General features: G+C 48.9%; 2 long non-coding RNA genes across 3 annotated transcripts in view; both read left to right on the forward strand.

Moving 5' to 3' along the window:
* The window catches only part of LOC128118882 (uncharacterized), a 42,393-nt gene extending 30,110 nt beyond the window's left edge, over positions 1 to 12,283 (forward strand). For both annotated transcript variants that reach the window (XR_008221376.1, XR_008221375.1), the window contains exons 3-9: positions 1,298 to 1,485; positions 2,294 to 2,490; positions 3,111 to 4,626; positions 5,415 to 5,651; positions 5,740 to 6,289; positions 6,402 to 7,399; positions 7,630 to 12,283. This is a non-coding gene — a long non-coding RNA (uncharacterized LOC128118882). The remainder of the gene's footprint in view (positions 1 to 1,297; positions 1,486 to 2,293; positions 2,491 to 3,110; positions 4,627 to 5,414; positions 5,652 to 5,739; positions 6,290 to 6,401; positions 7,400 to 7,629) is intronic.
* An 8,455-nt stretch (positions 12,284 to 20,738) lies between these two features.
* LOC128118883 (uncharacterized) lies at positions 20,739 to 26,325 on the forward strand. Its single transcript, XR_008221377.1, has 4 exons — positions 20,739 to 21,096; positions 22,266 to 22,417; positions 25,451 to 25,561; positions 25,912 to 26,325. It is a non-coding gene; the product is annotated as an uncharacterized LOC128118883 (long non-coding RNA).
* Positions 26,326 to 27,045: the final 720 nt, after the last annotated feature.

Below are 27,045 nucleotides of genomic sequence, written 5' to 3' on the forward strand. Positions count from 1 at the left end.
ACCCGCAGGGTGGCATTCTAGACCTCTTGTGGAAAGGCTCCATCTTAGTTCCTGCAGCCCCTCCCAAGTCCCTGCAGCCCAGTCAGTTCTCAGCATCAGTGCCTTTCCTCATGACCCACACCATGGCTGGTAGCAACTTCCTTCTCCACCCCAGTCTGTGCAGACAGTCACTGCTCACCCTGTGGGCCTCAGCCTGGGTCTGTGTGCAGGTAAGCAAGGCCCTCTGAAGAGACGGATCTGTGGGGAGGAGAGTGTGCTTACTTTTTCTCGGAGGCTGTTTTATCTGCATAGGCTGCATGGCTCAGTGGTCCATGGCAGAGAGGGAATTTGTAGACACCGGTCTGCACCGGGCAGCAGGCACAGAGACTCTGCCCACATTGCCTCTCAGATCTTGTCCAGGCCATTCCTACATCCTCAGTCTCCGAGCATGTTTTCCTTATGCTCCCTCAAGCCCCCACACAGCAGGTCCAAAGTCTAGGGAATTCACTGAGGTCTGAGCCTCATAGCACATTAAAATGAGGCCGGATAAATCCATGGAATTAAGAACTAACGTGAAGTTCTGGTGTTGGAAGAATAATTTATTTTAATAGATCTGTAGGCATAACATCCATTGTAGATGTTGGTTTGGAGTCAATGACTAATAAAAATGTCATTTCCTGTGATTTTTATCAATTACAGTAAATATGCCAGTAATCACCCACTTTAGCAGCTCAGACACAAGTGCTGTCTGGAGTTGAGGCTGGGGACCTCTCAGAGGCCTCAAGAGGTAAACCCCACAGGTGTAGACTGACATCTGGGCAAACAGTAGTTAAGCATGCTGGAATCTGGAGGAGAGAAGTGTTAAATGTATGTCAGGCAGGCAGATTTGGACTTTTCGTGAGGGTCTGACACATCCAACAGGAAACGGGCAGAAATTACCCTAACGGAACAAATCTTGTCATTTGCAACCTCGGAGGCAGCGGGCTCATTTAACACATCAACTCAGAGAAAATGATTGGCGAGACTCAGCCTGGAATTCATTCCACCTTTAAAGTGTGGCAGAACCAGGGAGAGCTTCGTGTGTCCGCAGATGACCCTGGGGTAACCTTTCAGCCCCTGTAGCTGCAGAATGAGTCAAGGGCCAATTGCTCCATAAGCTAAGCTCTGAGAACCTTCAAACATAAAGAGGCATGACTGGAAGCTCTTTGGAGCTCATTGGAGCTGAAAGTGTATTTCAACACTCCAAGCACTTATGTGTTATCCGCAGTCACCCCTGGCTAGTTCCTAGCCAATCACCAGAGATCCCTGTCTATTTCAGATGCCCCAACATCTGCTGTCAGCATGCGCAAGGCTGTGATTCCAGAGGAGAGACCCAAAGCCTCCTGGGCATGTGTGAAACGGGTTCAGCGGGAGGCAGGAGGCAGGGTCCCCGAAAGCCAAGCCGATGAGCGAGAACCCTGTGCTGAGTAAATGTGGGCTCCTGAAGGTGCAGCGTCAGTGGACGAGGTATGAGGAACAGCTTAGGGGCCCACCCCACTCTAACCCTGCAAGGTGAACACTGAGAACACTCAGGAGCTTTAGGGGGAGAATTTGTCCCCAGAAAGACATCAGCCCAGACCCTTCCTCCGTTTTTCTCCTCTCTGCCCCTCTCTGGGCTTCACTCAGGCAGGAATGCTAACTGCCAGCTGCGGCAGGCTGCTCTGGTGCAGACCCACCTGTGACCACATGCACACACCTTTCCGTAGACCTGTCACACCTGTAGGGATACAAACCTGCACAGATAACTGTCTATACCTGCACACAGACACACCTGCACATACCTGCAGGCTACACACACGTACACCCTTGCCCACACCTGCTCACACACAAACAAACCTATAGGGATACACACAAATACATATATGCACATGCAACTTCAGGGACATACACACACAGACACACACACACACACACACACACACACACACACACACACACATGTCCACACCTGCAAGGATACACACATGCTCACACCCACCCACACCTGATCACATCTTTAGAGGCACACACACTTGCAGGGGCATAAATAATAATAATAATAATAATAATAATAATAATAATAATAATAATCTGGTAACTTTTCTCTCTTTGTGCTTTTTCATGTCTGCCCAGAGATACTTGGTGAGGTCAAAGCTGGTCTCTGTGTCTGTCTTCAAGAACACAAAAAGAAACCATTTGTTTAAAAACAATTTTTAAATTAACTTGGTACAGTTCGACTGCTTAATGTCTTCCAAACTTAACATATTTTGAAAATAATGGTTACTAACTTTCACAGACAACTAGCAGTCCCACTGAGTGGTGAAGATGTCTCAGAGATGCATACAAAACACATACAAGGAGGAGCTGGACGCTAGTCAGAGTCAGACCTGTGAGTTAACTTCCTGTAGCTGAGAGGGGATTGGATTGAGAGACCACATCACCCCATTGGCTCTGGAGATCTAAGTCAAAATCAAAAGCCAACCTCGGGCCCAGGTAACTCACTTCACTCTGGCACAGGGATGTTTGTGTGGAGTGATGGGCTTCTTAGAATGTGAACTTATGCAGTGCCTTGAGCAATGGGCTTGTTCTGTAATCGGCAAGTTTTCCAGAAAACCTGTACTTCTTCACCCCACCCCACCCCCTGCTTGACTATTGCTGATGGGAAAATATTTGTTTTCCTCAATGAATAATTTGTTATTGTTGTTGTTGTTTGGTTATTAGAGCCAAGGTTTCTCTATGCAATAGAACAGACTGGTCTCAAACTCACAGAAATCCTCCTGCCTCTGCCTCCCAAGTACTGGGACTAAAGGCACGTGCCACCATGTCCAGCTGAATGAATAATTTTAGAATGTATGTGCAACAACGGCCTTTTAACCACACACTATTGTTAGCACAGTTGTTAATTCATAACAAGTTAACTTTCACAGAACAATGGACATGTTTTTTAAGATATTTTTTGGCAACACATTATAGACTCACTATTCAGTTAATTAAACCTCTCATCCCAATTGCCTTGGGTTCTAAGATATACATATGAGATGTTTTTATCCTCTAGAGACTGATGTACCCTTAGCCTCAGCAGCAAGTCTCTGGAATTTTTTTTTTTTTCACAGCGATACATGGAATAGAAACACGTCCCAGGCTTGTTGGAATACAGAGGAAAGATGTGTGCCCATGGAGGTAAGTTCAATATAATTTGTGGTCCATGTGATCTAGAATGAAAAATAATTGTGACAAGATCAGCTACCTTCCTGATACCTTTTTTATGTAGGCATTGTAAATCATATCCCCAAACTGAAGCATGACTCCTTTTATTTCAATACTGTTTCACCACATGGATCTGACAGAGAATACACTTTGTGGTCTCCACGTCCAACTCAAAAAGCTACAGAATTCATTCTCAAAGAATGAAGCGGGCCACTGGCTGCACTTAGTTAACATCCGGGTTTTAAAATGAACCTGCATGTGTGCAGTGGGTTGCTGCCCGATGTCCTCTAAAGCCCATAGGAGGCAACTTCTGTGATGCCAAGAACTCACCACGACCCTCCACCTGCCACCAGCTTGCCAGCCTGAGCCCTCCTGTGTCTGTTCTCTGGGCCAAGAGTTACAGAGGAACAGGGCCAGTGGCAAACACTAAATCATGCTGGGGTGGTGAGGAGAGAAATACTATACTTCGTTATTATTTGATGGTCATCCTTAGATGATCAGGATTCCAGACAGGAGCATTGCCCCAGCTGGTACAATGTTGGAAGTGGTTCTTTCTCCTTGTCGGCAAGCAGACCATGCTGCATGCAGAAGCCAACGCGGTGAGCTCATGGTGATAGGCGTGTGGTCTGAGGCTGAAGGTGATGCTGCTTCCTTTCAGCCCCTGCCCTTCACCTCGTCTCATTTTTCCTGGGACTCTCCTATATGCCCGATTTAAAGGGAATTACCTATGACTTCAATTATTTGTTTCTTATCAGCTGATGTTAAACTACAAGGATTTGCATTGAATGGACACAAAGAGCGAGCAAGTCTCGGCACATGGCCAAATGAAAGAGTGATGTCCTGGCGAATTTAGCCGAAATAATTTACTGCCATATAAAAGTGGGGAAGTGGAAGGTACAGCCTTTGACCAATAAATCCCTGCTGCCCGTGAAACCCTTATCTGGTCCCCTCCGATATATTCCACACAAGGAAGCCATCATCATTGGCTCTGGTTAGTTATTTGTAAACCTTGATCTTCTGCACTCCGTGTCCTAAATACGGGTAATTAGCATCAGTTTATCGCACTTCTGCATATTTCTTCTACTCTCCAAACACGCGGGCTTCCATTGGCTGCCATTCTGCTACAGGAGATTATGAAGACAGATTGCAGAGAACGCATGTGCTAAACGAGATTAGGAAGGAATAGAAATAGCAACTTGGCCAATAAATTCCTCGTGAGAGCCTTATCATGCAATTACACGTTGACTAGCTTCACACTCTCCCGGCCTCTTAATCCAGTGCCCCCACCAGGAATAAAATTTCACTAATTTCTGAATTGCTGCAGATCCTCCTGACTTGTTACTGAGAGCGGTTGGGAGACGAGGTTCTGCCGAACACGTCGCGTCGAACTTCACCATAAAAAAGTAAACTTTGAATGTCAAGGTGGGTGGCACACGTTGGGATGTTCAAACAGCGCGGTGTCGTCGCGGTGGAGTGAGCACACACCATCTGGGTACTCAGAGTCATTTCACTTTTCTCTGAGTCCCACGTTCGCTCATGGTGCCAAGTTTGGGGACTGTGCCCCTCCTGGTCTGTCTGAAAGGGAGGGCTTCCTTGCCTGTCCACCAGACTTACGAAGCGAAGCGTGTTTAAAAGCCAAACAGTGCTCCAGGTGATGCTCCTTCGCGTTGAGCCGACAGCAGCCAGGGTGCTCCTGAGCAATTCTGGGACAGTCCCTCGACCTCTTTAAGTTCATTTTCCTCCTTGCTCACACAGGCTGTCTCTCATGTGCTTTATCCCCCACTGCACATTCAGGTGTATAAATAGGAAAATCCTGCCCACTCTGCACCGTGAGAACAACCAAGAACACTGTAATAGGACTTCTACAGGGGGATCGTGATTCTTGTCCCTCCCTGCCTGTTAATGTTATTCTCCCCAGGGCTTTATAATAAGTTAGGTATTTAAAGAGGCCCATTAAGCCTTTCGATCTACCAGGGGACTATTTATAGCACAGAGCCACAGTCAGACATCATGAGGCCCCCACAGAAGCAAGGTATTACAGCAAGAACCCCACAGGACTGAACTTCTCTTTGCTGGAAGGCATACACGGACATCCAGATCTGTGCTCCCAGAAGGGTGGAATGGATTAATTAGCTAAGAAAGTCCACAGCCATTGTGATGCAAGTTTTTATGTGTAGGTCACGATGTGGCCTCTGCTTTCTCTTCACCAGGTGATTCCTACAGGGATTTACTGAGTAGAGGGTCTCGTGAGCAATCCAGAGAAAGGGTTCTAGGTTTCCTTTCCGAAGGTTCCTCACGGGCCACATTCAGAGATGGACCAGGCAGCCTCCATGCAGTTGGCAGGCATCTGTGCCTCTTCCACGGGAACACTCTGTGCACTGTTCTAGAGCCTGGTTTTGCTGCACAAGGAAGAGCCCTGGCAAGATGAACAACCACCCAGAATGCAGGTATGCCTGGACCTTGAGAAGGATGGCTTTGCCTTTTGCAAGTGGCCTGGTCTTTTGTCAGCTGGCTGGCAAGGATTTTGTTTTCCAGAGGGAAGCTTTCACTCATCTGGAGTACGGGAGAATGAGCCACGGCCTGTGAGGCACATGGTGATACTTGTCTGAAGGAGTTGACTCTAAGAAACCACAGCACAGATGCCTGAAGCAGAGAGACAAACAGCTGCAGTGGCTGCCCCCCCCCCCCCCCTTGCAGGCACCTCTGTCTCTGGAGTCACCAAGAACAGCACAGAGTCTTGGAAGTTGGAGTGCTACCTCCTTGCTCCTCTGACACCTGTTGCTGAGGGGCCAGGATAGCCGGGGCCCTGCTGGGCCGGTGTAGAAGGAGTAAGGTGGTTAGTGGTGTTTCCTCTCTGGAGCCTTCAGGCTAGATTGGGAGTTCTGTGCGGCTTCATCCACAGCTCTGCTCAAGCCGAGATGCTCTTCAACTACTAGGCCTAAGGCACACGTGGCCGCTGGAGCTCAGCTCAGCAACTGAGACTGAAGGACCCTCCGGAGCCCCAGAAGACCCCCGCCCGGGGAGTGACATCAGTTGGGGAGCTATTAATAACTGCCCTCCCCTCCCTGTCATATTTCCTGAACTGGTGAGCTTTGTGGAGGGGGTGGAGTAGGAGGGAGCTGCTTGCCATTAATCTGGGAACAAACAGCTAACCCCGGTGACTGGTATTTTCGCTTTTCTTTTCTCACTTTTCTCAGTGTGGGGAAGGCGATTGTGAGGCGCTCTGCTGGAATTTGGCAGCGCGGAGGCTTGGAGAGCAGCCCCATGCTGGCTCCTATTCAGCCGGCCAGTTTTCCTCGAGCTTTGGAAGTTTCGCTCAGCCGTGCACTCAATGGCTTCACAAAGCTGATTACAAGCTTCAGCGCATTCCTGAAGGAGCCAAAAGCGACGCAGGTGCAAACGAGCCGAGGGAGCCCCTTATCCCGGTGACAGAATGGGACAAGCTGGGAAAGGCTTGGACCACACAAATCCAAGGCTCACCAGGCAGCAGAGAGCCTGCCTTGGGAACCGGGGGTCATTATCCGCCCTATTCAGCGGGGCCGGGGACCCCGGGGCCGGGTAGGCCGGCCGGGCGCAAGCACCACCGCCAGTGTGCGCCAACGGCAGTGGGGACCCCGCTGGGCGCTGCAGCCCATCGGGATGTTGGGCGCTGTGTTTGTTCTCACCGACAGCAGTCCGCGAAATCTACCTTGTTCCTGAAAGCTGGTGTCCACGCTAAGGGGATACAGGAGAACCAGGGTGGCGAAGATGCGCTGTGCGTCGACAGCACGTAACTTCGGTTGTTGAGGGCGCACTGGCCTGTGCCTGTCGCAGGCCGCTCTCAGCTCCCCCTCACCCCCCGCCCCAAGTCTTGGAACCCCCATCCCCTCGCCCTCAGCTCTTCGTTTTTCCTCTCTGCAAAGCCTACGGAGAGCGAGCTCCACAAAGTGCGGTGGGAGGGGCAGTGGCCCGGAAGGGGTGGATCACCAGGTGGTCCGGTGCACCTAGCAGGGCAGTGGAGAACGCGGAGCCACGTCTAGGGTAGTTAAATCACATCCCTGCCAGCGACGAAAGGACTACCGGCCGCGATGACAGGCTGGCTCGGCGCCGTAGAGCTTGCAGAAGGGACAAGCGTGGGACAGACTGAAGTGGGACCGCTGGAGTTCAGGGGCGGGCTAATCCGACCCTGTGGGCAGCCCCTTCCCACCGCATCCAGGTCAGCACAGCAGCCTAGGTCCCCCTCTGCGTCCTCCCACTCCCAGCCTCACGTCGCGAGGCCTCAGCCCAGCCCCACGCTTTGCCCGGCTGCACCCCGAGGTGCCCGCGTGCAGGGCGCGGGCGGGCAGGGCGCGCTTGCCGACGCTCTTTTGTCTGATAACTAATTTGAGTTAATGCGATCTTTATGTAAAGCTAACAGCGGATAATTGTCTATTTTCTCGCCAACAGTCTCCATCGCAGTCACTTATCTGGAAACCTGCGGCTGGATTAATCGCTATATTCCCAAGATGAGCGGTGCGGCAATCCGCAGTGTAACTCGGGTGGGAACTCGAAAGCATCATGCCCCCAGGCTCTCCCGGTGCCAGCAGCCGGCCAGCTCCCTGCAGATCTGAATGCCGCACCGTTGCTAGCACCTGTTTGGATTCGGGTGGGGATGAGCAGGCACAGAGGCGCACAGAGGATGTGGGGGAGGAGAAGGAGACAGACCTGTGGGGACCCCGGCCTGCGAGAGGCACAAAACTGCCTGTGGGAATAAAGCCTTTTGACCGGACAGAAATGATGCTGTAGACACTTCAGACCGTGGCCTATTTAGATGCAGAAATATGCTCCCATCTTGATCTTCCAACCTCACCTCTACCCCACCCGCCTCTGCGTCTTAGGCCCCTCCCCTGGAATTTCCTCTTTGTGAGTCCTGGTTCTCTAAGAAAAGAACTGGCAATATTTAGGAACTGTGGGCGTGGAAATAAATCCTTGTTTTCCAGCCCCTCATCCTACCTACTGGAGTTGAAGGTGGTGGGCTATGGTACCAAAGCTCCAGAGAGGAAGCATGTGCCTACAAAAACTTTCTCAGCTGAGGTCAAAACATCAGCTTCGCGGGAAAAATCATTTTGGTGCCCGAGGTGCTGTGCCGGGGCGACTTCTCTGGAAGTGTCAAAACCCATTGCCAGTTTGTGAAAACCAGCACTGCCTCTGGTCTGACTGGCTGGCTAGTCACTTGGAGGTAAACCCTCTGCTGTGGAGTATTTTCACATCTCGGCTTTGCCACCCCGCCCCCACCCCCACCTTGGTGTCAATTTTTCAAGATGTCATTTCAGGAGAAGAGGAAATTCCATTTCACACTGTGACAGCCTTGGGCCTCCGTTTCGGCAGCATAGTAAGTTCTACATGGAACATACGTTCCAAGAGTGAACACCCATTGGTCCGTCACATTTTTAGATTGTTAGAGACGAAGGGGTACCCCGGGGATGCTCCCCGAACTGGGCCCTGCAAGATCCTCTTAAAAGTCAGTTTTCCCCTCCACCGACAGTGGGAGGAAATCTTCAGAAGCGAGCACGTGACTCCCTGCAAACTAGCTCAAGCCGGGGTTCCCAGGACAGCTCCTCCTCATGCCCTTTGGACGTCAGCCCACTGTGGCTCTCACCTGAGTCCTGTCACCTCTGCCATCTCGAAGTGATCTGTGGACAATGCTGAGCAGGACAGCCCCTGGTCAACCAGGCAGAACAGTCTATGCAAATGTTGGAGGCCTGCCCTGGGAACAGTGCGCCCATTGTCCAGGGCCTTTCAGAGCCGGGAGCAGCTGCTCAGACTTGCCGCCCCGGACCCGTGGCTGCCACAGTCATGTCATCCTTGCAAGACATCAGACTCTGAAAATTATACGACCCGAATTCATGAGCAGCCTTCTCTTGAGTGTTTCTGTCTGTGACAAGTTGCAAAGTCCAAAGCTGCTTCTGTTGTTGGGGACAGGAGGAGGGTGTAGGCAGGAGCAAGTCTGCGGTTGCTTCTTACTAGAGGATTTGAAAACTTTACAAACTGTCCCTGGGCTTCTGAAGAGGGGCGGAGGGGGGGGTGTCTGGCTTGAACAACTGCGAATTTGAGGCTTTTCTGTCTTCTCTTGCTGCTCTTGTAAGTTTAGATGCGTGGAGAGGAGTCAGGATGAGGAGATGGAGCAGGCCTGCCTGCCTGCCTGCCTGCCTGCCACAGGTGCTGACCTCCTTTTCATTGGCTTCAACCCAAGCTGTACTTTCTAGAGAAGCAAGCAGGCTGACTGACTCAACACTCTCAAACCACCTCAACTCTGAGTCCCTTCAGAGGGGGACCCAGGGGCTCATGTAATCCACATCCATCCATCCTCTCTCCCTGCCCCCGCCCCCCAAACCAGGACAGGAAAGGATGCTCTTGGGCCAGAGGTTGGTGGTTCCTGGGGTGGTAAGTGAGCATGGGGACCCAGTACTGGGTGGCCTATAGTTACCTTCTGCCAGAACCTGGGAGTACATCCCTCTAGTCTCCAGGCACCCAGCCTAATGGGGAGGAATTTCAGGGATACTGAGGAGGCCCAAAGGTCCAGGTAAGGCGGCTTCCACCTCTCCTTCAATAACTGGTCCCAGGGACCTCTAGTGTGCAGTGTGTTGCATTTTCATTTTCTTTCTTTCTTTCTTTCTTTCTTTCTTTCTTTCTTTCTTTCTTTCTTTCTTTCTTTCTTTCTTTTTTTCTTTCTTTCTTTTTTTCTTTCTTTCTTTTTTTGTTTTTTGTTTGTTTGTTTTGTTTTGAGACCAGGCCTTACTCTGTAATTCAAGCTGGCCTAGAACGCAGTGCAATCCACCTGTCTCAGCCTACTGAATGTTAGTGTCACAGGCCTAAGGCATCCTGCTCTGTTGACATGTTCCCTGCCTCCTCACAGGACTTTGCTGCTGTTCTCTCTCTGCCTTCTGCCTGGGTGGAGCAAGTTCCCAGTAAACACCAGAAAACCACCAGACCGATTCTAGAGGGATCAGCCCCAAGATAGAAAGGTTGCAGAGCATGTCCTCCTGCACTGACTGAGTACGGCCTCTCCGTGTACCCAACCCTACCAAGGAGCTTTCTCAATTCTTGATAGCCTGAATGGGGAGGGCTTGAATACATGTAAAGTTCAACAAAATATTGTTTTATAAACACAAGAGAAATGGTGGAAAAATAAGTGGAGAAGAGATCCTGTAGACCATGAGGCTTATTGATTTGGGTTGGAGTCTCTGGGCATTCCAGGCTGCCCAAAACCAGGGAGACTAGGGCAGCCATGGACACCACTGTCATGGGGAGGCCAGCATGATATAAAATGCATGGACAAGGTGGGCTCTCGGTATGTGGCAGTACCTGGCCCATGCACACAGGCACACACAGGTGCCAGACATCGACCTTTAGATTCACAAGTGCCTGACTCCCACTCAAGCACAGGGCATTCCCCAGCTCCACAACTGTGTTCCAGGTGAACCCTGGATGGTTCATCGGGACTCAGTACCTGACCTCCAGGCTGCAGAACTTGAAGAACCCTGGGCTAGGCACACAGGGCAGAGTGAATGAGTCCAAGGGTCTTTCCTTCTGTCCTTTCAGGATCTGATTTTGTCCTAGAACTTGACTGGCCTGTCAGATTGTTTCCTGTCCTTCCTGATTTGCCCTCTCCATCTGTATTTATTCTGGGTTTGCCCTCAGAATGCCATACAGACTCCATGTTATTCAGGATGGTAGCTGGCCACCCCGCATTCAGTCCCTAAGCACCCAAAATTCAGAATATCACACACCCTGGATTTAAAGATTTGGAATGAGAAAGAGCTCACTGACTGTTTGTGATGTTGGCTACAGAAATGGCTGTGCGTGAGATGTGTTGAATTAAATAAAAGGCATTATTAAGGTGAGCGTCACTGGCCACTGCACTTGGAAGTCAATGTGGCTTTAGTAACTCTCCTTCACTGGCTCTGTGTCCTTTGCCGGCTGCCTTTGGTCTTCCCAGGATCCTTTAGGAAATGGAAAAGGAAGAAGTGGGGAAAAGATCTGGGCCTGAAACCCAGCAGGGGGCAGCTGGAGCTCCTCCCAGTTCTTTTCAAAGTTATTCTTACAACAATCAAAGCTTCCTTGTTTTCAGGACCAGGCAAGAGAGCCTCATACTGTATTTATTGCTTAAATCATATTCTTTCTATTTTAGCTTTAATTCGGTTTAGTTACATTGAGATCTCAGCCAGCAATCCATGAACCCTGCAGCAACTTTTGAAGAATCTTGATGCTAATGCTGGATGGTGGAGGAATACTGATTCTAGGAGTCACTCTGTGGGTTCTATGGCATTATAAGGAAACTCTCTGCTATTTCCAAACTTCTAGTCAGCAGTTGACACTTCTGACTTTAAATTTTTCCTGCAAATGTATCACCAGGTCTAACTCAAATAAAACAAGAATTCTGAACAGCAATTTGCCTTCTGTGAAAAAGGTCTATCACAACCAGGAATGAGTTCCTTCTAGAAATTCTTTTCTTGGCTAACTTGAAGTTTTAGAACTGTATGAAATCAGACATGGTCCAAGGAGGCCACAAGGAAACATGTTTATAAACTTTTATTTTTCATTTATTCATTTTTTTGGGAGGCGTACATGCCATGGTACACATGGAGATCAGAGGATAATTTTCAGCGGTCATTTCTCTTCTTCCCACTGTGGGTCCCAGGGATCTAACTGAATTCATCAGGCTTGGCATCAAGTGCCTTTATATGCTGAACCATCTTGCTAGTCCTAGTAAACTTTAATGCTAAAGATATTAAACTTCCATATAATATTTTAGATACTAGATGTCTGGAAGTAAACTTGTGAAAACTAGAGATTTTGTTTTGTCATTTGGTAATAACAAATGAAAAAAAACTGCTCCAAGCTTATTGTCTATAATATATTCTACTAAAGTACACCATGAAAATTTTACATGCATAAGGCTTGGAGTATGTACAATATATTCAATATATTTATTTTGGGGGTTGTATAATCAATATCAAACAATTCAGGAAAATGTGAAGTTAAGTCCACTATGCCAATAACTGGAAATATCTCAGAGATGATTTGAATAAAATTAAAATTATTCTTCATCATAAAAGGAGCTATTCTGTTGTCCATTATTTGTACGTCCATTTACTCTTCTGATTTCTGCTGAATTCTGTATCACTAAAAGAAAAATTATAAAATACCAAACACTGTCAACATTTTATGGATAAATGAGTTGATATGGTTTCTTTGGGGAATGCATTCCTTGCAAAATATTATCCTTGGAATTTTCTGTTTAACTAGTAAGAAATGAATAGAAGTATCTTAGTCTCTAATCACACTGTTGTCTGTCTGTCTGTCTATGTGTTATTGTTTGCAAGAGACAGGTTCTCAAGTGTCCCAGTTTGGGTTCTAATCCACTGTGCAGCTGAGGCTGACCTTGAAGTTCTGATCCTCCTGCCTCCCCCTCTGAGGACTGGGATTCCAGGTGTGTTCCACCATGCCCGGTTTTAGGCAGTTCTGGGGATGGAGCACAGAGTTTTGTGCCTGTTGGACAGGCAGGCACTCTACCAGCTGAACCACACCCAAGCCCCACACTATACATTTTTAGTAGTTGCTAAGGAAATGCCTTCAAATGGGACACATGTCTTGCTGAAGACATCGGCCTCCTATTAGCAGTCCACGTGGTGCCTTGGACATACAGGATGGCTGGTGTGTCCTTGGGCAAGGTGCTTCTGTTTGTGACAAGTCACCTTTGCTCTCGTTTACGCTGACCCACGTAACTGCCAAGAGAAACACCCAGACTTCAACCATTGCCCATCCCACTGCCCCACTTTCCCAGAACCATGGAAGATTGAGAGCATCCAGAGTGCTGAGCAAGGATGGAGGACGGAGCAAGGGAGAAGGCACCAGAGGGGCAGTGTACAGATCCCACATACTAAAATTCCAGTTAACTGATGCGCAGGTTTGTTGAGCAAGTGCATCACAGCCTCGTTTGCTTCATCATCTTCTAAGACCAGGGAGACTTTTGTGGGCCTTCTATTTTCCTTTTCTCCCCGGAGACTACAATGGTTATGCACTTTCAAATATTCACAGGCAAGATATTGTGGATAAACAGCCCAAGATTCACTAAATTAGGTCACCGCTCATATGGGGCCAGTGTTATATGTCCCTTGTGTTGAAATTATCTGGTGTCAGCTGCATTGATTGAAAAATTGAAAAAGCACTACAGACCAGGGGGGGAAAGTCTTATTACAAGATGTCTCAAAAGCAGATAAGAAAGGAACGAGGGCCTCCTGTAAACGGGTCTTATCTAGATTTTAATATGGCAGTAAGCAAATTATAAATGTTTTTGCAAGTAAGATAAATTGCATAGGGAAGCAGACATATCTAAAGCTCCCATGATTCTAGCTATATATACTTCGAGTGTTCACCAAGCCGTGTGTGTGTGTGTGTGTGTGTGTGTGTGTGTGTGTGTGTGTGTGTGTTTCCCCACCCCAAGTCACATTCCATGTAAGGGCAGAATCCTCAGCAGAGTCAGGATACGCCGCCTGGATAATTGTTCTCATTCTGGAAGAGATTGATCAAGACACTGAGGCCAACACCACTGTGAGAGCCCCTGGCCTTGAACCCCCTCATCAACGACATCTGCATCAAGCCAGTTTCTCAGAATGTCTCTCCCAAGGATGACCTGGAACCTGGGCCAGCTTGTATAGGCCCGGAAGACTGTTCTCCAGGCTTTCCTACCATGATCAGAGGCCAGTGGCCTTTCTTCACTAGCCGGCTTCTTAGTAACATTTTGGGAAACCAGTAATACTAGTTGGAGCTAGTCCCTGTTCTCTGACCAACCCAACTTAACTAGCTCCATGTTCCAGAGGTATCTGAATTGTTCATGATCACAGGTATTATTTCTCAAGACATCAACACATCAGACATTAGTGAGAATATGTCAAGATCGCAGTCAGGTGGCCTGGGAGCTTAGGACCCTGGAGGATGCCGCTGTGTGTCTGAGTGGCACTAAGCACTATGATCTTCCCCTTCAGGTCCAAACTGTGTTTCTGATGGGAAGGTAATGCTTGACCGTGCAGTGAGAGCTGAAGCGATGAGAGCTGAAGCGATGGAGAGAAGCAGCGTCCACTGAAGGCCACTGAGCTCCCTGCGGCGGCGGCGGCAGCGGCGGCGGCACGGCAGGAAGGCGAGAGGGGCGACTAGCCACAGCTGCGGTGGATGTGGGTGCTGCAGAAACAGCTGCCAGGACAGAAATAGGAAACAAAGAAGTTGGAGGCTGGGGTCTGGAATAGAGAACACTTAAAACACCCGATTGCTTGGGGAGAGAAAGGATCTGGACAGTTCAAAGTCACCCCAGCTAGGTTTGAAGGCCTCTACTTCCTGTCTGCTGCAGACTGGCTTCAGAGAACCCATGTCCTTAGGAAACCTAGCGTCTCTTCTGGGGCCACTGTAGCGTCTAGGTGTCTGTGCGTAACCACCTGTGTCCCTCACGTGTGGGGAGCAACGAGTCTGTGAGACAGGGGCTGGCATACATCTCTCTTCTTACTTAACGAAAGTTAAGTATCGTGAAGAAAGTCACATCTTCAGGAGACGGTCCTAAAGCTCCAAGGGCCAAGTCTAGAATCAAGGCCTTTGCTGTCCTTTCTGGGCTTCACCGGCATGGCGCTTCCTCAGCCATCTCGTGACCTCTCGGTTGGTTCACCAAATGCAGCGAAACCAGGACCTGAGAGTCGGCGGCGGCACAGGGCTATGGGCTCCGTCCAGGCTTTTCACACCTCTGCTGAGGTTTAAAAGGCCTTTTGATCCCCCCCCCCCCCGTATGCAAGGCTCTCTGTGTCTCCCCACAGGTTTGCTTTCATTCCGACAATACTGGAGGAGATATGGGTTAAGGGACTCCAGAACGATTATAATAGTGAGCGTTTCTGTGGGAGGCAAGGAGAAGCATGGTCACCTTGCTCTGGCGGCACGGCAGCTCCGGGAATCTCAGCCAAGCAGGACAGGCAGAAGGACATCATTCTAGGCGGGCGAAGAGCATTAGCAAAGGCACAGAGGCATGGGATAGCAAGGCGTCTGCAGGGCGGGAAGAGAAGCATTAAGAAGCCTGTGAGGGAGGGGTAACTAGGCATGGTTGGAGCTGGGCAGCAAGAGAGGCTGTGTTTGTGCAGGGCCAAAGCCCAAGCCTGCAGAGCAGAATGGAAAGGACAGTCTCTCTGGAAGGGGTGGGTTGGGATCGGGAAAGAGATTGGACTTCATGCTGCTGGACAGACAGACGGAGACACATAAAGAGAGGTTGTGTGTCTTGATCCATTCATTGGAGGAAGGAAGTGAAGAAGTCAGGCTTAACAAGGGCAGTGTGGAACAGTGAGCACACACGTGGGTCGGGAGGGAGCTTGTGAGGGTGCATGGTAGGGTGATCTCCATGTGCGTGTACTTGGAGAGGGTGAGTCTCAAAGATGGCACTAGCTAATTGAATGTGATTCTGTTTGCTGAAGCACTTCTGTGAGCGGGTGGAGAGGGTAGGGCCTGTGTGAGTGTGCCACGCTGGCTCAGAAGTGCTTTCCAGGCTTTTAATGAAAACATTGATTACTAAGGTTATTATCTTGGTAAAATAAAGTGCTTCTCCCACTGTGATGGGCTTTAAATTAAAAACACTGGTACTAAAACACAAATGTGTAATTCGCGTTTAAATATTCACTTGTGTTATTTTTGTTGATTTCGTCTGTGTGTGTATGTGTGTGTGTGTGTGTGTGTGTGTGGTAGTCATAGATCAACATAGAGTGTCCTTCTCAATCACCACCCACATTATTTTTTGAGACAGGGTCTCTCACTGAATCTGAGTTTTACTGACCGGAGTGGTGGGCTGAGAGCCTCCTGATTGGTGTGTGCCACCATTTTTAACCTATGTTCTGGAATTGAAGCATGTACCAGTTGACAAGTGTTTTTGCTGACTGGGCCATCTCTCCAGCCTCTCCATTGAATTTTTGTTGTTGTTGTTTTAATTATCACATTTCAAAAGAATGTTCATCGTGTTTGAGCCGGAGGCAAGTTGGGAAGCTTTTCTTTCAGACCTGTAGCGGGTGCTCAGGTCACATGATCTTAGCCAACATGCCAGCACTTCCTGTGCCCTCAGCTGGGTCACCTCGGCCAGTTCTCAGATGCCCCACAAGGCAGTTTTTAACCTCATAAAAGCTGACTTGCTGGTTAAGAATCTGGGGCATCACTGGATTCAGATCCAGGATCTACGTGGCTCAAAGGATCCAGGATCTGCGTGGCTCAAAGGATCCAGGATCTGCGTGGCTCAAAGGATCCAGGATCTGCGTGGCTCAAAGGATCCAGGATCTACGTGGCTCAAAGCCTGCTTTCCACTCTCCCTGCCTTCCATGTTGCTTTACAAACAGTGCATTAGTCAACTTCCTCTCCCTGACAGAATCTTGGATAATTCCAGCCAATGAGACGAAGAGATTCTGGCTTGTGGTTTCAGGGGCTCCGTGGTCCTCAGGCCTGTGGAGAGGCCCACCGACCAGAAACAAAAGAGAAAGACCAGCAGAGTTGGGGATCCAACACCCCCTGTGAGAATGCAGCCCCAGTGACTTAACTCCCTCTCCCTTGTACTAAATGGTCTACTGTAGCAGGAATCTTAAAAGTTCTTATTAATAAAATCAAACCTGAGGCCAGTTATCAGGGTGAATTGGAGGATCAGAGAGACAGAACAAGACACAGTTAACCTCACCTGGCCAACTTCTCAGCTGATCTTGTTTCCTCAGACTGGAAACCTCTGTGTCCTCATATCCAAATGGTTCTCAGCTGAACTGTGCTGCTCAAAACCTAAAAGCTTAACCAGCCAAATGCTTAACCAGCCAAATGCTTCTAGTTTCTGGTTCTCACACCTTATATAGCTTTCTGCTTTCTACCATCACTCCCTGGGATTAAAGGCTCGCTTTCTGGGATTAAAGGCGTGAGTCACCATGCTTGGCTGTATCCTTGAATGCTAGGATTAAAGGCGTGTGCTACCACTGCCTATCCTAAGTATCTAGTGACTTTTCTGTTCTTTGACCCCAGATAAGTTTATTAGGGTACACAATATTTTGGGGAACACAATACCACCACAGTCTACCACCTTCCCAAAGTGTGTGTCATCCATTGTCATCCAACCCTCGGTGGTGTTTAGATGACAGTGTGAAGTGACTGGGAAGAAGGCTTGTGCTCAGCCAATGCTGAACCAAGAAATACACAGGAAACAACAGCACCCTCCAGCAACGTGCTGGAGAACGGAAGGGAGTTCCTTTGCCCCTGACCAGCACAGGAGACCCCTTCTTCCTGCGCCTCATTTTATTGTGCTACCTACCCATCAAAGGCCCATGAGGGGCATGCTCCAGGAATGCCTGTCATCTTCCCAAAAGCTTGGCTAATTGCTGGCACTTCTGAGCTGTAAAATGTTTTGCATTAAGATACGCCCATTTCTCTTTTTGCACACTTGCTGGGCAAACACGTGCTCTATGCACTGGGAAAACAAACCATTGTGTGAAAATTCCTTTACCATCCAATTTGCTTTATCACAGAGGCCTGAGGCCAGCCTGCAACATCTCTAAAGTACACATGTAGAGATGATTTGAAATAGATAGTATTGGTAGGATGTACATGTGTACAAAAGTAAATAAGTAAATGAGGCTGGGTATGGTGGCACATGCCTGTAATCTCAGCCCCTAGGAGATAAAGGCAGGAGGATCAGGTTGGTCCATCCTTCAAAGACATCTTCAGTTACATAAGTTTGAGGCCAGCCAGAGCTACATGAGACCCTGTCTCCATAATAAATAAATTAATGCAACATGGATATTTTTGTCCTTAATAAACAGATGTTGAGAGGAGGAGCCCCTGAAATTAGAGTTTTTCAGTGAGGTGGAATCGGACAGCTCTGGTTTGGGTTTGGAATGATCCGAAAAGTCCATGTTTGAGTGTTCACTGATGGCATTATTTATTAGAAGTTGGTTGAAACCCAGAAAGTCAGACCCAGCTGGAGGAAGTAGGTCGTGGGGGGGGGTGTCCTTGTCCCTGGCCCGTTCTTCTGCTGCTTCCTGTCTGCCCATAGGTGAGCAGCTCTGACCCTCCACTGCAACATATAGATGAACAGAAATGGGCTGAGTTTAAGTGTAAGAGCTAGTCAGTAGTAAGCCTGAGCTAATGGCCGAGCAGTTTTAATTAATATTAGCCTGTGAGTGTTTATTTGGGTCCGAGCAGCTGCAGGACTGGAGATTTGTCCTGACTGTGAGCCAGGCAGGACCAGGAAAACTTTTAGCTACATGTAGGACCACACGTATGGACAATCCTAAGAGGATGGAAAGATGAAGGCTGGGCAGAGCTCCTGAGTACACTGTCAGGACCAGGGACTTTCTCACACAAGACAGGGCTTCCAGGCTGGGAACTAAGAGAGCAGCACAGAAAGGGAGGACTGAGTTGGGAGCTCTGACCGGCAGGGCAGCATACTTCTGGGTTGAGCCATCAAATCCCTCCAGGTATAAGATCTTAACACCCCTGCTCCACACTCAGAAAGTGGGCCCCCATTAACACCACCAGTGCGGTTGTAATTAGGTGAGATGTGGTCCCTCTGAGCAGGCAACTCGGAATGCAGCATGACTGACATCTTCTCTTTTTTCAGTTTTATGAACATCAGTGTTTTGCCTACATGTATGTCTGTGTGAAGGGGTCAGGTCCCCTGGAACTGGAGTTACAGACAGTTGTGAGCTGCCATGTGAGTGCTGGGAATTGAACCTGGGTCCTTTGGAAGAGCAGTCGGTGCTCTTAACCTCAGAGCCATCTCTCTAGCCAACGAGCCATCTCTTCAGCCCGTGACTGACATCTTAAGGATGAGATCAAGGGCACACAGAAGAGCCAAGACCATGTGAGGGCAGCAGCAGGGACTAGACAGCCAGAAACTGCCTACGAAGCTGGGATGGTGTTCAGAAGCCGTCGAAACTTCTCCCCGGACGCATTAAGGCCTGGCTCTGTTTCCGTAAGCTAAGATTTTCACTCCCAGAACCTTGAGGACAGCGTCAGTCCTGTGGGCTGGCAGCACTGTGCTCGGGCCACCACAGACACGGTCTCAAAGAGAAAAGGCAGCATCTTGAAAAGGGGAGTTGCAGGCAGGCTAGAGGATGTATAGTCTCCAGGGCTGGAGGCAGGGGTGGAACACTCAATGCCCAGGGCAGGGCTCCCAGGACAGAAGGCAGCTGACCTCAGCCTGAGAGAAGGGGCTTGTGAAGAAGTGGACAGCTGGCTTCACCCCTGCAACCTGCCGGGAGATGTTCCCCAAATCACACCTGGTTCAAGTTCTGGGTCAGGGAGATCTCAGGCAAGCTGACGTCCTTACCTCCCCAGGTGAGGGGCTGAACAGGCCTGAAGTCCCTGCAGTGATGATCAGGGTACACCTCCATGCCATCTGCAGCTCGGGGATGCCCTGGGGGACACAGACAGTGTGAAATGCCCCAGTTGACCTTTGAGGAGAGGCATTTAGCAGCAGCCAGCGTGGGTGAGCTAGGGAGGCTGGAACACCCTGGGTGCTGTTGGCATGTGAATGGAGAAGCAGCGAGGACTCTGTAGCTCATGGTTCAAGAGGCATTAGGAAGCTCTGCACAGGCAGATGCTGGAGCTGGTGCTCAGTCGGGCGGGTCCTTACTCCAGCATGCGGGAAGCCCTGGGCTCAGCACGGTCTAGAGCCAGGTGATACACACCTGTATTCCCAGAAGTTCAAGGTCACCTTCAACTACATAGTGAGTTCTAGGCCATCCTGGGATACAGGAGGAAAGGAAGGGAGGGAGGGAGGAAAGGGGGGGAGGAATCTTGGATGACAGAAAGCTGTATCAGTGCTCACTGTATTTGCACCTACACACACAGCACCAACACCCTTTCCCTAGTCCCCTGAGCCAGCAGGTAAGGCGTCAGCTCCTGACCCTCCTACTTGGTCTTCTTTCCTGGGTGGTGGGCTTTTAGAATAAATTGGACCGAACGGGCCACCTATTCTAAGCCCTCAGTTCTGGTGCATGGCGGGCCGCTGCTCCAGGGGTGCAAGGAAAGTCGGTGACAGGCAGAGCTGATTTCAGATCTGATTGCAGCAAGCAGGGCAGTGTAATTGCCAATCAGGCGAAGGAGATGAGATTCAGAACTTCATCATGGGCAGCCCCACCTTGGAGTCCTCCGGAGCAGGCAGCACTGGCTACTGCCACTCAGGCCCTGAGCCCGCCACTCACAGAGCAGAGAGGCAGAGAAGCCCCTGCATTGTCACACTGAGCTGCTGGACCCCCGCTGGGCCCTGCCAGCCCCAATCAGGGTCCTCTTGGGAAGCTGCCCCTTCCTGAGATTGCAGGGGAGGCCAGGATGGCCTCGGGGTCCTTAATGAGCTCAACATCAGCTGCAGCTTCAAGACTCAGCTGACACGATGGTCCCAGGGCTGGGTGCAGGCCTAGAGGCTGCTGCTGGCCACGGCTGCCCGGTCCTCCAATGGGTTCAGACTGGGACACCACCTGAGGTGAGAGGCGTCCCACTGCACTCACAGTCCTCTGCAGATCTCCGAGCGAAATCACACACTCTGAATTTGAATATGAAGGCTAATAAATGAGACATGAAATCAAAACTCCTCGTATATCAAATGCGAACTGCACAGCAGACAGGACTTTAAATAGATCTGTGGAGACACGCTTCAAAACGGGCAATCTGGTTACGAAAGCTCAAGAGCGCCAGTGACTTTGGGGAGCACACAACGGGGCGGGGCCGGCGCATGGCGGATGGACCCTGCTCCCCCTGGGATGGTTGGGGATACGTGGCCTGTCTTCTTCCTCCGTGTTCAGACCTATGGCAGGATCTTTGCTTCTGGCTCCCACTTGACCCATTTAGAGGCCTCTGACTGCCTTCCCCAGGATTTGTCAAACGGTGTGAGTTCTTTCTCTGTCTCTCACGCTACATGTAAAGCAGGACCCGTCTTAATGTGGCCTGTGTCTGCCACACTGAGGGCAGCGCTCTGCACAAGGTGGACTTGCTGAGAGGGTGAAGAGGGGGGGACCTTAAGAAGGGAGAGAGGGGGAAAGGAAGGGGGCAAGAAGGAAGGAGAAGGGAGGAAGGGGAGGAGGGGGGAAGGGAGGGGAAAGGGAGACAAGGGGGAGAAGGGGGAGCGGAAAGGGGAAGGAAGGAGGACAGGGAGAAGGGGGAATGGGGGAGTCAGGGGGAGGGGGAAAGGGGAGGGAGGGGAGGAGGAGGAAAGAGGGAGAAATGGCAGGGAGGAGGAGGGCAGAAGGTGGAGAAGGGGGAGGAAAGGGGAGGGAGGAGGGGGGAAGGGAGTTGAGGAGGGGGAGGGAGGGAGGGGAAAGAAAAGTGGATAAAGGGAGGAGAGCAGGGGGAAGAAGAGGAAGAGTTAGAAAGGGGAAGGGAGGAAGGGAAGAGGGGAGGAAGGGAGGGAGGGAGGAGGGAGACCAAGGAAAGCAAGACTAGAAATGAAGCTAAATCCCAAATCTGCCAGCAGTGCCTTTCGGTCTCCAGCTTGCAATGTCGGAGAGAGATCAGCCCCTTTTCCACAGGGCACCACAGGGTCTCAGATTTCGGGGGCCTTGGAAGAGGTAGCATGCATAGGTCTGACCTTACCACCCAGTGCTGCCTGAAGGGGCAGTTTCTACAAGGCACACCAGACACCTTACAGATGCATCTCCTCCCCCAGGAGGCCAAAGCCAGCTACCAGGGCTGCAGGCACAACTTGTGAGAAGCCCTAATGTTAACATGATTATTTTTGCCTTTCCTCGCTTGTATTCTCCCGGAAATAAGAAACACATCTTATTTTAGGGATGAGGCACCACAGGACATGTACAGACCTGCTTTAAGCATAATGATACAGGTATAAGATAGACAGATAGACAGACAGGCAAACAGACACAGGGTATGTGAACTTGAAAAAGCAGTACATTGCCTTTGTCAATGTCTTTGGAAAAATGAACTCTACTTTCATCCATGGTTTTCCTATGTGTGAACTTGTCTGCCTCTAGTCTGTAACTCTGGTGCCAAGAGCTAAAAAGCCTCCGTTTTAAAAAAATAATAATTATTATTATTCTTAGATTTACTTACTGTGTGAGCATTTGCTTGCACAAATGAATGCACACCATGTGTTTGCCCGATGCCCAGGAAGGTCAGAAGAGGATGTCAGGTAAACATGGAACAGTTGCATGCCGTCATGTGGCCACATCCTCTGGAAGAATGGCGAGCACTGGTAAGTGATGAGCCGTCTCTCCAGCCCCTAAAGTCCGAGTGTAAGTCCTGAGCTGTGGCACTGCAGTGTGGGTACGAAGGACTCTCATGGATGTGAGGAGTAGATCACTTTACTCTTGACTCAAGGTCATGGGTTGTCTCTGGAAGTTCTGACTCCACGGTCATTGCATACAGGAGGTGGGCCTTCCAGGAAGTATGAGAGTGACAATATGTGGCCAAAGACTTTGGGGATGGATAGGTCCTGGGGTTTGCTGGTTTTCTGTAGCTCCCCCATCCTTCACCGGCATCTCTTTCCAAGAGTTCAGACGCCAGCTGCCATTCTATGCCACGGGTGCTACAGGTACCGCGATTGTTCTAGAAACCCCCAGTGCAAAGATTTGCACAGTCATTGTTAGATTCTCCAAACACAGTCACTTAGGAAGAAACAACCACGGTGCTCTCTGGCCCAGCTCTCTTCAAGGCATGTGGAAGAGCCGTGTAATTGCTGCTGCCTTCTGGATATTTGCATTAAGCAGCACAGAGTGCATTTTGCAGCTGTTTTTAGGAAATAGCAGGAAGAGATGATGGATATAATGAGGCTGCTCTTATGACAACTCCAAAGCCCAAGTTTTGTTCGGTGCCAGGGGCGAGTGTGTGCGTGGATGTGTGGTGTGTAGGTGAGTGAGAACAACGGACTGTGTCAGCCTGCACAGATGTTTCTGTGAGTGTGAACTGTATGTGAGCATGGTGAAATCAAGACTCCCACCACTGGGGAATAATTCCTGGACAGACGTGGACAAACATCTACTCACCCCACATAGGGAACTAGACTGTTTGGTTCTTGTCAAATTGACACAAGCCTAGACGTATCTAGGAAGAGAGGAGCTCAGTTAAGGAGCTGCCTCCATCGGATTGGCATGTAGGCAAATCTATGAGGCATTTTCTTGATTGATGATTGTTGTGGGAAGACCCAGCCCACTGTGGGTAGTGCCACGCACGGGCACATGGTCCTGGGAGGTATAAGGAAGCATCTGCTTCAGCTCCTGCTTGGGTTCCTTCCGTGGCTTTCCTTCGTGGAGGACTCCGAACTGAAATAAACCCTTTCCTCCCCAAGTTGATTTTGTTCATGATGTTTCATCACAGCAACAGAAAGCAAAGCAGACCAGGAACCAATGACAGGCCAAGGTAATGATAATAACAACACCCAACATGGTGAACCATGAGTTTCTTGGGCTTTTAAACAGAAGCATGGGTGAGGGGTCACTTACAGAAGCAGAAGTGACTCAGCTGCACCCCCAAAGCCCACCCTGGCGTGGGTGACAGCTCACAAAAGCCTGAATCCTGCACAGCTTACAGGCAGCTCAGGTTGGAGAGAGAGAGTCCTCCGCGAAGGTGGGCTTGTCTGAGGATGTCTCTAAGCAGTCCATGCTGCACACATAAGCTTGGGGAGTTGTGGGTCTAGAGGATTTGGTTGGCTTCAGGGACTTTCTGAAACTTCTAAGTTGTTTATCCCCAAATCTGATGAGCCTCCCTTTAGAACATCCTGAGTCTTCACAGCTTCCCTCCAAGATGGAATGTTTTGTCTCAGAGGACACACACACACACACACACACACACACACACACACACACACACGGAGGGGGGCACGAACAGCCTTTAATTTCCTTTGCCCTACCTGGGAGGCCTGCCTCACACTCTCACAGAGCACATCCCCCTCTACAATTAGGGTTGTGTCTTACTTTTATTCTGCTAGTAGTGATTTGGACAGAGCCAAGCTTTTTAATTGTGATAATTTTAATTATTATTTTATTGATGATGCTTTTCACACTGTATTTAAGAACATTTTATCCAACCAAGAACACAATTTTTGTTTGTTTATTTCTACATTCCTCCTAAAATTTCCCCATTTGGGTATATTTTTTTAAAAAAAAATTTAAATCTGCTGGCTGTGATGGTGCACTCCTTTAATCCCAGTACTTAAAAGGCAGAGATAGTTCCAAAAGACAAGTTTTTAAAAAGTTGCCATAAGCATTTGTTAAAGTGATGTGTATGTGTGCCTGCGTGCGTACGTGTATGTGTGTATGCATGTGTGTGCCTGTGTGTATGTGTGTGTGTGTATACATACTTTCATTTCTTCTAGTTAACTATGTAGATTCGAGACCACAAGTTCTTGCAAGATTAATTTTAATTTCAGAAGAATTCTGGAAAGTATTTTGGAGACACGTTTTTTTGAAGACATGTTTTGCCTTGCATGAGAATTCTGGTCACTTTGCAACCCCACCAACACTTAACACTGTGATGAAAGCTAGCCATCAGAAAGCAGACTATGAGTATCACACACACAGCAGCATGTCCTGAATGAGGGACATTGGGATTGTGTTGGTGTGGCTTGCTTTTCTGTCTGACTTTTCTTTGGTAAAGTGAGTCTTCAAATATTTAGTTGACTTCACCACTGGGCAGCTTGGTTTTATTGATGACTTTGACAATTCTTTCTATACCTTGCATAAGCTCTTTGTCGGGCGGTAATTTAAAAACGTCTTGGGATAATCTGCACCTCTCACCTGTGTTGTTAGTAGTGATCTGAGCAGATCTGAACTTTTCAATTTTGATAATTTTAATTTTCCCTTTATAGATTATGCTTTTCACATATTTAACAACAGTTTATCCAACCAAGAACACAATGTTTTTCCCTACATTTCTCCTAAAATTGCTACAGTTTTGTGTTTTACATTTACGTCTGTGATCAATTTCTAGCTGTAGATAGAGGGCTTGTTTTCCATGCTGCGTCCAGTGGCTGCAGAGTCCCTGGCTGACAGGACCTTCTTTTCTCCATTGAATTATCTTTGTACTCTTGTCAAAAATCAATGTGTGAGTCTATTTCTAGACTCCATCCTCGGGAATCGATCCCTGTCTGTCTTTTTGCCAATACAGCATTGTCTTGATCGTTGCAGCTGTAAGACTGAGTTTGGGGATTAGGTAGTCTTAATTTTGTGCTTTTTCAAAATTATTTTTCTGATTCTAATAACTTGTCTTTCCACGTAAATTTTCAAACCAGCTTGTCTGCCACAAAAGAGTCCTGCCAGGGCTTGATCAGGACCGGTTTCATATCTGCAGATGAGTTTCCAAAGGGGTGACCAGCTGAGATTGCCTTCTGATCCACACACAGGTACCGAACTGTCCATGCAGGCCTTTTTCATCATCCTGTGGTTTTTAACACGCGTGTCCTGCCCTCTATTCTGTGATATAAACACCTAAATATTTCACTTTTGTGAAAGTGATCACATCGCTGGTGAAGAGATGTAAGGTTTTTTTCCCTTTACAGTCCATGTATTTTTTTCTCTTTCCCTTATCTATTCTCAGGAGGAAAGATTCTCATATAATATTGAATAGAAACAGTGGTGAGGTTAAATGCCTTACCTGGCTCTAGTCTGGTTTGTTTTGTATTATTATTATTATTATTATTATTATTATTATTATTATTATTATTACTATTAAAGACAGTATCTTGCTGTACAGCCCAGATTGGATTGAACATACAGCAGTCTCCTTGCTTTGGCGTCTCCCATGCTGACAGTACAGACATGTGCCTCCACATCCTGCCCATTCCCAGTGTTTTAAGGACGTCTTCCAGAGTCTACAGCAAGATGGTTGCAGGCTTACAGATTGGCTTTGTTTGGTAAAAAAAACAAAACAAAACAAAAACTTCCTGGTTTGCTGAGGTTCTCTATCAAGGTTTGGTTATTTGGTCAAGGGCTTCCTCAGCCTCTCCTAGGACAGTCATTCTTGCCAGCCAGTTTTTGTGCGGAGCAGAGGAAGCACTGAGTGAGAGATGCATAGGCAGACATGCACACAGAATAATAAAACATTGTTTTAAAAAGAGAAGCTACCCAAGAAGCTTCCCTTCCCTCCCCTTCCCTCCCCTCCCCTCCCCTCCCCTCCCCTCCCCTCCCCTTCTGCCCCTCTCATCCAGTCTCCACCTGTATTATCACCTTCTCTCACTGCTGTGACCAAATATCTAACAAAATTGATGCAAAGAAGGAAGAATTCATGTTGGTCACAGTGATGCTCAGGGCAGGGAAATCACAGTGGTGCGCACACGAGTCTGCCAACCTTGTTGCATCCACAGTCAGGAAGCAGAGAGGGCCGAACACGCATGCGCAGCAGGCTTCCTCCCATTTATTCACTCCAGGACCCCAGATGACAATGAGCATGCTGGGGTAGGTCTTCTCAGTAGGTCTTTCTCTGCCTGAAAACACCCTCGCAGACTGTGGCTGCTAGTTTTATGTCAACTGGACATACGAGTCATCGGAGAGGAGGGAACTTCAATTAAGAAAATGCCTCCTTAGGTTCCGGCTCTAGGGAGTTTTCTTACTTAGTGATTGATGTGGAAGGGTCCAGCTCATGGTGGGTGGTGCCATCCCTGGGCTGGTGGTCCTGGGTTCAATAAGAAAGCAGGCTGAGCAAGCTGTGAGGAGCAAGTCAGTAAGCGCCCGCCATGGCCTCTGCTTCAGCTCCTGCCTCCAGGTTCCTACCCTGTTTGAGTTCCTGCCCTGACTTCCAAGATAAACTGTGATACGAAGTGTAAATGAAATAAACGCTTTCCTCTCCAAGTTGTTTTCCGTAGCGGTGTTTTGTAACAGCAACAGTCTT

This window comes from Peromyscus californicus, unplaced genomic scaffold (assembly GCF_007827085.1).
Source record: "Peromyscus californicus insignis strain IS unplaced genomic scaffold, ASM782708v3 Scaffold_23__1_contigs__length_62951481, whole genome shotgun sequence".
In the NCBI taxonomy this organism is placed as follows: Eukaryota; Metazoa; Chordata; class Mammalia; order Rodentia; family Cricetidae; genus Peromyscus; species Peromyscus californicus.